Raw genomic sequence first — 9,291 nt, forward strand, 5'->3', positions numbered from 1 at the left:
CCTCAGGGGACAGGATCTAGCTAGGGAGGGGTTAGAGGCTGGCAGTATAGTTCTTGGAAAGCTTTACTGGGAGATCAGAGCTGGTAGGGACAGTGATTGTCATTCTTCCCATCAGCCTACTGCTCCTCCAACATTCCTCCCAATCTCCATCCAAGTCTCTTCCAGGAGGGTGAGCCCCAGTGAGGCAGAGCCACGGGCAGAGCTGGGGGAGATGCTCACTGTGCATAGCAGGTAGAAGGGGGGCTTTAGGGTGTGCAGGCCCACCTCTATACTCAGAACCAGCCTGGGCCTGTGGTTCAGGAGGTCATGGCTGGGGACAATGAAGAGGGAGAGAGGGTGGGAGTAGCCCAGAGCCAAACTCCTTCTCTTCAGAGGTTGAGAAAAGGGATGTGGAATCGAGTGTGGTGGTGGGAAGGGTAGGGAGACCTGGGGTTCCTAAAGGTAGGAACACCACTGAAAAAAGGTGGGTCCCTCTGGGAAGAATTCTAATGTTTTGAAACCATTGTTCTGGTAATTTTCCCTAACTGGAGGAATAGCCACCCACCTCTGCCCACCTTTTCCATATTACAGAGCTCATTACCCACGGTGGCTGGGAGGTCCCATGGCAGGAACCCAACTTTCAAGGTCAAACAGACCTATCTGGGGTATTGACACTGTGTGACCTCAGGCTTTGAAGTCTTAACTTCTCTGAGCCTCAGTCTCCTTATCTGTATGATGGGTCTTATCACAGTAGTCAGTTCACAGGATGTTGGGTAAAACTCTCCACCCCGGGACTGGCATCCAGGATACTGTCACTAAAGTCTCAGGACATCCCTGGGCAGGAAGCAAATTGACCAGGAGAAAGCAAGTCTCCAGATTTTCAGGCCTCAGCATCCATCAAAGTTAGTTCCAACTAGGCCATGACCTGGTTTTGTGACTTCAGGCTTGTCCCTCTCCCTCTCTAGGCCTCAGTTTCCTCCTCTGTACAGTGAAGAGCATGATGACGGTGACCTTTGAGGTCTTTTTTAGTCTGGGCCCCAAAAGAAGGCAGGCTGGGGCCTGCCCAGGCCTCAAGGGAAGGTGTCACTGGGTTTTCCCTTCAGATTCCACCCAGTGGCCACGTCAGTCAACCTACAGGACAAGCTTTGGAGCCCTGCCTCCCATTGGGTGCCCCTCAAAAGCCTTACCACAGAGGATGGCAGTAGCCAAACCAGCAGGACAGGATAGGCCAGGCCCTGCAGACAAAAGGGGAGCTGAGGCTTTCTTCTGGATCCCCACCTGTCTGGAGTGCAGCAGGGTTCAGAGTGAGTGAGTGAGGGGCAGGGGTCTGTGGGGTCTGATCATTTATCGCTCTTTCTGTCCATCGATCCCCATCGCTCTGTCACCTTTGGCTTCTCTCTCATCCTTCTCTCCCTTGGTCTCTTTCCCTCTCTGGCCCTGATTCTCCTCATTTCTTTCTCTCTCCTGTATCTCTCCCTCTCTCCATCTTTCTCTGACTCTAACACTCCATCTCATTTTCTCCCTCCATTTCTTTTTCTTTCCTCTGTCTGTGTGGCTTTTCACTGCCCCTCCCCCTGTGTTATTGTCTCTGCTTCTCTCCCTCCCTCTCTCTCTATCTCATTTCTTGTGCCCTTGTGTCTCTGAGGATCCCTGTCCTCTCCCCTGGCTCTCTTTCCCTCTTTTTCCTGTTTCTCTCTTAATTTTTATCTCTCTATTTTCCTTTTTGTTTCTTGGGGTCTTCTGGTTTTTCTCCTCCCTTCCTGTTCTCTTTCTCACTCATTCCCTCATTATGTCTCATGGTTTCCTCACTTATGTGTGTGTCTGTGTGTCTGTGTCTGTTTCTCTCCCCTCATTCTTCTCTCTTCCTTCCTTCTCTGTTTGTTCTCCCCCTCCACACCCTCACCCCAGGCCCAGGACCCAGGGTACCCAACCTTTTCCCAGCCATGGTCTCATCTGATGCCCACAACCCCTGCCCCTCCCTAGGGAAACAGGCAGGGTAGGGCTTCTCATCCCACTATTGAGATGGATGGAGAGTCTCCAAAAGGGAAGTAACTTGCCAGGAGTCACACAGTAGATTTGGGAAAAGCCAGGTCAGACTTTCCTTGGGCTGTGGGGAGGATTTCCCATGATCCTGGGAGACTCTCAGCTCCCCTACCACCTCCCCATCTCAGGGACTTCCTCCCCACTGCCTGGAGCCCTTGGAGCTTGCCTTCTCTACCCCACCAGGAGGGCTCTCTGCAGCTCTCTGTGCCAGGAGAATGGTGTGGGCAGTGCCTAGCTCCAGAACATTCTGCATTCATTCAAAAACAAATAGTTACTGAGTGTCCACTACTGCCAGGCACAGGGGGAGGCCCTGAACAGAAAGAGGAGGGAAGGGGGACAGAGCATGCTCAAGTAGGGAGATGGAGAAGAACTCATCCCCTGAGGGGACAGGGTCTGGCAGCCCAGGGGAGCCAGGGCCTGAGTGTCACTTGGGTCCTCTAGGAAGCCACCACTAAGATGGAGCTAGAAGTGCAAGAGACTTATTGGAGGAAGTGCCTGTGAAAGATAAAGGGGGGAGGGAAGAAGCAGGATTGGGCAGGGAAAGCCTTCAGACTGTGTTGCAAGTTTGACATCTATGGGGAGAGAGTAGAAGGGATGGAGAACTGGGTAAGGGCATCACACTGAGGTGCCACTCTGAGCAAACATCAGCCAGCCAACAGGGAGCTCTGATGTAAAAATTGCCCTATGGAAGAGCCCTGGCTGGGCAGAAATAGGCAGGCCCTAGTGCCTGGCTGTGCCCAGTCATTGGTTGGGGGCTGTCCAGGAGGACAGTGGCATCCACTCCAATGCTGCTACAGATGCTGATGCTGCCACACCTGGGAATTTATCTACACATTTGGCTGAGGCAGCCCCCACTACAGACCAAAAGAGGAAACTCAATGGGCAGATGGAGTCTAAAATCTGGGAGGAAGCCCAGAAGGCAGTCTTCTCTGTGGTACAGGACCATCCCTCATAAGATTTCCAGGTAGGAGTTCAGCCCCAAGAATACCTGGTATAAACTAAGCCTAGTCCTAGGTCTGAGGGAATAAATAATGAAACACACTGTATTTAAAACTAGACATCTCAATATGTAGAAAAAACACATTAGATTCAATTCAACAACTTATTAAACTAGAGTAGAAAAGGGAGAGAGAGAGAGAGAGAGAGAGAGAGAGAGAGAGAGAGAGAGAGATGGGGAGTCAGAGGGACCATGGAAACTATTCTAATTGAACAACATTAGAAGCTGTGGTGGTTTAAAGATGGGCACAAATTCTCTGATACCCCTCCCTTAAAGTGGTGTAGACTACTTCCTCTCCCCTTCAGTGTGAACTGTACTTAGTCACATGTTTCTAATATATAAAATGTGGTGGACCTGATGTAACTTCTGAGACTAAGTCATAGAAGGCATTTTACCTCCCTTCTTGCTCTTTCTCTTGTATCACTTGCTCTGGGGAAGCCAGTTGACGTGTCATGAGGACACACAAGCAACCCTATGAAAAGGCCTATGTGGTGAGTAACTGAGGGCTTCTGTCAACAGCCATGCAAGTGAACCACTTGGAAGCAGACCCTTAAGGCCCAGTCAAGCCTTCAGATGAATACTGCACCACCTGGCCTCCCCTATACCCACCGCCTTTGGTAATAGCTTTATTGAGATATGATTCACATACTATACAATTCACCCATTTTAAGTATACAACTTAATGGTTTTAAGTATATGTAAAGTTGTGCAACCATCACCACGACCTAATTCCGTAACATTTTCATCATTCTAAAAAGAAATCCTATAACCAGTAACAGTCATTCTGCCTTCGTCCCTTCCCCTAAGTAGCCACTAATCTACTTCATGTACATCTCATATAAATGGACTCATAAAATATATGGTCTTTTGTGACTAGCTTCTTTCACTTAGCATGTTTTCAAGGTTCATCTGTGTTGTAGCATATATTAGAACTTCATTCCTCTTTAAGAGTGGATAATAATATTTCATTGATAGATATACCACATTTTGTTTATCCATTCATTAGCTGACGGACCCTTGGATCGTTTCCACTTTTTGGTTATTATGAATAATGCTTTCACAAACATTCGTGTAAACATTTTTGTGTGAACATATGTTATAATTTCTCTTGGGCACATACCTAGGAGTAGAATTACTGGGTTATGTGGTAACTCTATCTTTAACCATTTGTTTGATTGTTTTATTTTTTTAAGTTTATTTATTTATTTTGAGAGAGAGAGAGAGCGGGGGGGCGGGCAGAGAGAGGAGAGAGAGAGAATCCCAAACAGGCTCCACACTGTCAGCACAAAGTTCAATGTGGGGCTCAAACCCACAAACCATGAGATCATGACCAAGCTGAAATCAAGAGTCAGATGCTTAACTGACTGAGCCACCCAGGCACCCCTTTGTTTATTTGTTTAAAGTTTATTTATTTTAAGAGACAGAGAGAGAGAGAGAGAGTGAGAGTGCGTGCATGTGTGAGAGAGCATGGGAGGGGCAGAGAGAGAGAGAGAGAGAGAGAGAGAGAGAGAGACGGAGAGAGAGAATCCCAAGCAGGCTCTGTGCTGTCAGCATGCAGCCCAATGCAGGGCTTGATCTCACAAACCGTGAGATCATGACCTGAGCCAAAATCAAGAGTCAGGCACTGAACCAACTAAGCCACTCAGGTGCCTTTATCTTTAGCCATTTGAAGAACTGCCAGACTGTTTCCAAAGTGGCGGCACCATTGGACATTCTCACCAGCAGTGTTTAAGAATTTTGATTTCTCCACATCTTTGTCAATATTTGTTATTATCTATCTTATATCCATCCTGGTGGGCATCTCATTATAGGTTTTGTTTGCATTTTCCTAACAGCTGTTCATCTTTTCATGCTTACTGGTCATTTGCATATTTTCTTTGAAGAGATCTGGCAGATATCTTCACTGTAACCTTGTGAGACCCTGATCCAGAACCACTCAGATAAGCTACTCTCTAATTCCCAATTTCAGAAATTATGTGAGATGATAAATGTTTGTTGTTTTGAGATACTTATTACAAAGCAATACACAACTAACAGAGAAGGATTCAGGTATATGTCATGGGTGCCTACTATTAATGCTATTGGAAGTCCCAGCCAATGTAATAACATAAGAAAAAGAAACACAAATTGTCAAGTTTGAAATGGAAGAAACACAACTGTCATTGTTTGTAGAGTGATTTAGCCACCTAGAAACTGCAGATGTATCCAATTCCTTGGGTAGGGAAAGCAGTGTAATGGAATAGAAGAAGCCCAGGACAGACCCAGATTTGAGTCCTATCTTCTCCCTTACTTTCTGTGGGATATTAGGCAAGTCCTTTTGCCTCTTTGTGCCTCATTGGTAAAATGGAGATGAGAATAGTACCTATACCATGAGGATTAATATAAGTGTATATAAGGTACTTCAGTGGCTGACATACAGCAGGCTTTGATAAGTAGAAGGGGATTTGAAGGTAGGAGCCAGGCAGGATCGCAGTGTGACTAATTTAATGCCCAGTTCCCCAGGCTGCAGAATGTGGCATCCTTCCATTCTCCCAACTGACTCCAGCCTGCTGGTAGGGTCCTAAGAGGTTCAGTAGATCCTTATCTGGATTCAACCTCTGGCTCCACTTCCTTTCACTGGGCATCTTAGGGCAACTTCCTTGTCTTGGCTGAATCCCCATGATGTAATCTATTGACTGATACGCTCATGCCTACCTCTTTTTTTTTTTTTTTTTAACTTCCCAGGGACTATGGTAAGGATCAGAGAATGGAAAAGGAGCTTACTGAGGGGAAAACCTCACATTAGGCCATGAATAGCCCACATGAGTCACTCATGTGGCATGAGATCCCACCCCCAGAAATGTAGGAAAACCCAACAGGAACAAGCGGGCAAAATAGGCCCTGAGAGCTCTGTCTAGCTCAACATGGGGGCCACAGAAGGCATTGGGATATGGGACAGGATTCCACTGAGTGCAAGAATCACACCCCTCCTATTCACATGGCACTTGACCTTTATATTCTCACCAAGCCCAAGTGGTAGGGTTGATAGATGAAATAGAGATGCCCAGTTACATTTGAATTTCAGAACTCAGTGAATAATTTTTAGTGTAAGTGAATGCTCCCAACATTGTAATTATTTTTGATTATCTGAAATTATAATTTAAATGGGTTTTTGGTATTTTTATTTGCTATATCTGGTAACCCTACCCAGCAGTGAGGAAAGACAAGCAGGGCAGCAACTCTTTGCCTCACTTCACAGAGGAGGTACAGGGTGGAGATTGGACTTGCCCAAAGCTCTGCTGCTTATTCACCTTTTCATGCTACACAGGGCTCTTTGGCTGAGGTTGAAACCTGGGTTGTTTGTTGGCTATAACTCAGAGACCCTAGCTCACACCCCCTTCTTCCCTTTTGGGGTTAGATTGGCCCTTGGGGCCCTTTAGGGGCTCTGTGAGTCTAACTCATTCAACAAGATTAAGAGGGTGGGTGGGGAGCATAATGGAAAGATCAGAAGGGTAGGAGGAGATCTGACTGCAGAATTCAGGTGCTGGCAGACTAAATAATAAATCTCCCATTTCTACACCCAATGACTCAAGTTCTCAAGCACAGTTCTGTGAATTTGCCCCAGGTCAACAGCAGATGTGAATTAGAGCTAGAACCAGACTTGGAGCCTCTGGATCCCCAGCACTCTTCCTGTTGCTCTGGGGTCTGGACAAGAGGTCCCAGGGAGGAGCCCTCTTATGCCCATACCAGGGCATGGGAGCAGGAAGGCCTGTGGGACAGCACAGTAGGCCTTTCTGGAACCCACAGTATTTCGTTGAGCCTCTGCTGCCATCTAGTGGGCACCCAAAACCAACACCTCTTAGAGAAACTGAACAAGGAAGGCTGTCTTCGCAAGTTTCTGGTCCCTTTTTGCACCTGCCTGTTCCTTCTTATCTGGGCTCTACCTCTGACTTGCTATGGAACCCTGACAAGCCCTTTGTCTCTCTAGATCTAAGTTTTCTCTTTTAGAATAAGGGTTATCCAAATTGCAGCTGGCCTGATCTTTCTAAGGCCTAGCCAGGTTTGTCCCCTGACCCACCCTGAACTTCAGGTCAAAGTCTGTCATACCCTGCAGGATCTGAGCCTGGCTGACCTACAAGGTCCCCACTTCTCTGCTCCAGCGACACAGAGCTGCCTTCATCTCCTCAATCACCAGTCCCTCTCAGGGTCCTTGTACATGCTATTCCCTCTGCCCCAAACACTCTCTTTCACCTGGCTTGTTCCTACTCATCCTTCAAGTGTCAATTTAATTATCCCCTCCAGGAAGCCCCCTCTTCCTTGACGCCCCCAACCCAGGATGGGCAAGTGTACTTTAGGTCCCCACAAAAAATAATTTGGGTTTCAAAGAAGATATCACCCTGGAAGAGGTCAAATGGCAGTCCACTCAGTCCACGTGGGGAACCATGGGCTCAGGGTTAAAACTGACCTGATTTCCTATCTCATTCTGCCACAGTTGGTTAGTGTGAACGTCAGCTCCACCTCTCTGAGTCCCTTTTTCACAGATGAATAAATCAGACTCTGTCTATACCAGTGATGAAAAATAGAACACTAATGTGAGCCAAAAAAGTAATTTGGAATTTTCTAGCTCTGGTTTAAAAAGTGAAAGAAACAAGGGAAATGAATTTTAATGACATATTTTCACATAATCCATGTGTAAAATATTTCAACATGTAATAGATATTTTAAAATTATTAATGATCTATTTTACTTTATTTTTTTATACTAAGTCTTTGAAGTCTGGTATTTTAACTTACTGTGTGTCTCAGTTTGGATTCCACACTTCAAGCTCTCAGTAGCTACATGAGGCTAAAAGCCACTGTATTGGACAGCACAGCTCTGTATCTTGATCTGTGTGGCTGTTACATATGTGTTCATATGTAAAAATTTGTGGAACTGAACACTTAAGACTTTGACCTTTTTGTATGCAAATTATATCTAGTCTTGAGGGGAAAAAAAGAGTAATTCCAGGTTTCTAGCACGAACACGGATGGACAAAGGGTGGAACAATTTCCTGGAATGGGAGAGGTTGAATGTGAACCAAGGGGGTGCTGGGTGAGAAAAAGCTGAGTGTGAGGATCTTTGTTCCTTTAGGTTTTTCTTGCCCCCAGACCCTAATAAAGTTTCCAGGGTCACCTAACCATAAGCTGTCCAGGTGGCAGAGAACAAGTGGCCTTGGTGCCTGGGACTTGTCCCCAAGACTTGAGAGGGGGTCACAGTGCCATTCAAACTTCTCTCCTGGACTCCACAGTCCTAGGCTCTGCCTATTCTCATGTTGGGGCCATGGGCATCTCCTCTATCTAGAATTGCTAGATTAGCAAAAAATAAAAGTCACCAACTTAAATCTGAGTTACAATAAACAAAAAATAATTTTTTAATGTTTATTTATTTTTGAGAGAGAGAGAGAAGGACAGAGTATGAGCAGGGGAGGGGCAAAGAGAGGGAGACACAGAATCTGAAGCAGGCTCCAGGCTCTGCACTGTCAGCACAGAGCCTGACGTGGGGCTTGAATTCACCAACGGTGAGATTATGACCTGAGCCAAAGTCAGATGCTTAATGGACTGAGCCACCCAGACACCCTACAACAAATAATTTTTTAGTATAATTATGTCTCAGATGTTTGTTTGTATGAAATTCAGATTTAACTGGGTGTTGTCTGTTCTACTTGGCAACCTGACTTCTAGCTCATCCTCCAGGACTCTGAAGCAAGGAATCTAGCTCTACTTCCTTGTGTGATGTTGGCCACATTTCTTTATCACTTTGACCTTCATCTTTCTCTTCTGTAAAATAGTCAACAATTCTTTCCTTAAAGACCTGTTGAGAAGATTCACTGAGAAAATTTTTTAAGAAGGATCTCCCAAAGGTAACTGGGTGGCTCAGTCAGTTAAGTGTCCAACTCTTGGTTTCAACTCAGGTCAGGATCTCGGGGTTTGTGAGATCAAGCCTCACCTTGGGCTCTGCGCTGACAGATCAAAGCCGGCTTGGGATTCTCTATCCCTCTCTCTCAAAATAAATAAACATTAAAAAATTTTTTCCAGGGCAACTGGGTGGCTCAGTTGGTTAAGTATCCAACTTTGGCTCAGGTCACAATCTCACAGTTCATGTATTCAAGCCCCGCATCCAGCTCTGTGCTGACAGCTCAGAGCCTGGATCTGCTTCGAATTCTGTGTCTCCCTCTCTCTGTGCCCCTCCCCACTCATCCTCTGTCTCTCTGTCTCTCTCTCTCAAAAAGAAATAAACATTAAAAATTTTTTTTT

Source organism: Panthera uncia (assembly GCF_023721935.1).
Source record: "Panthera uncia isolate 11264 chromosome D3 unlocalized genomic scaffold, Puncia_PCG_1.0 HiC_scaffold_8, whole genome shotgun sequence".
Lineage (NCBI taxonomy): Eukaryota > Metazoa > Chordata > Mammalia > Carnivora > Felidae > Panthera > Panthera uncia.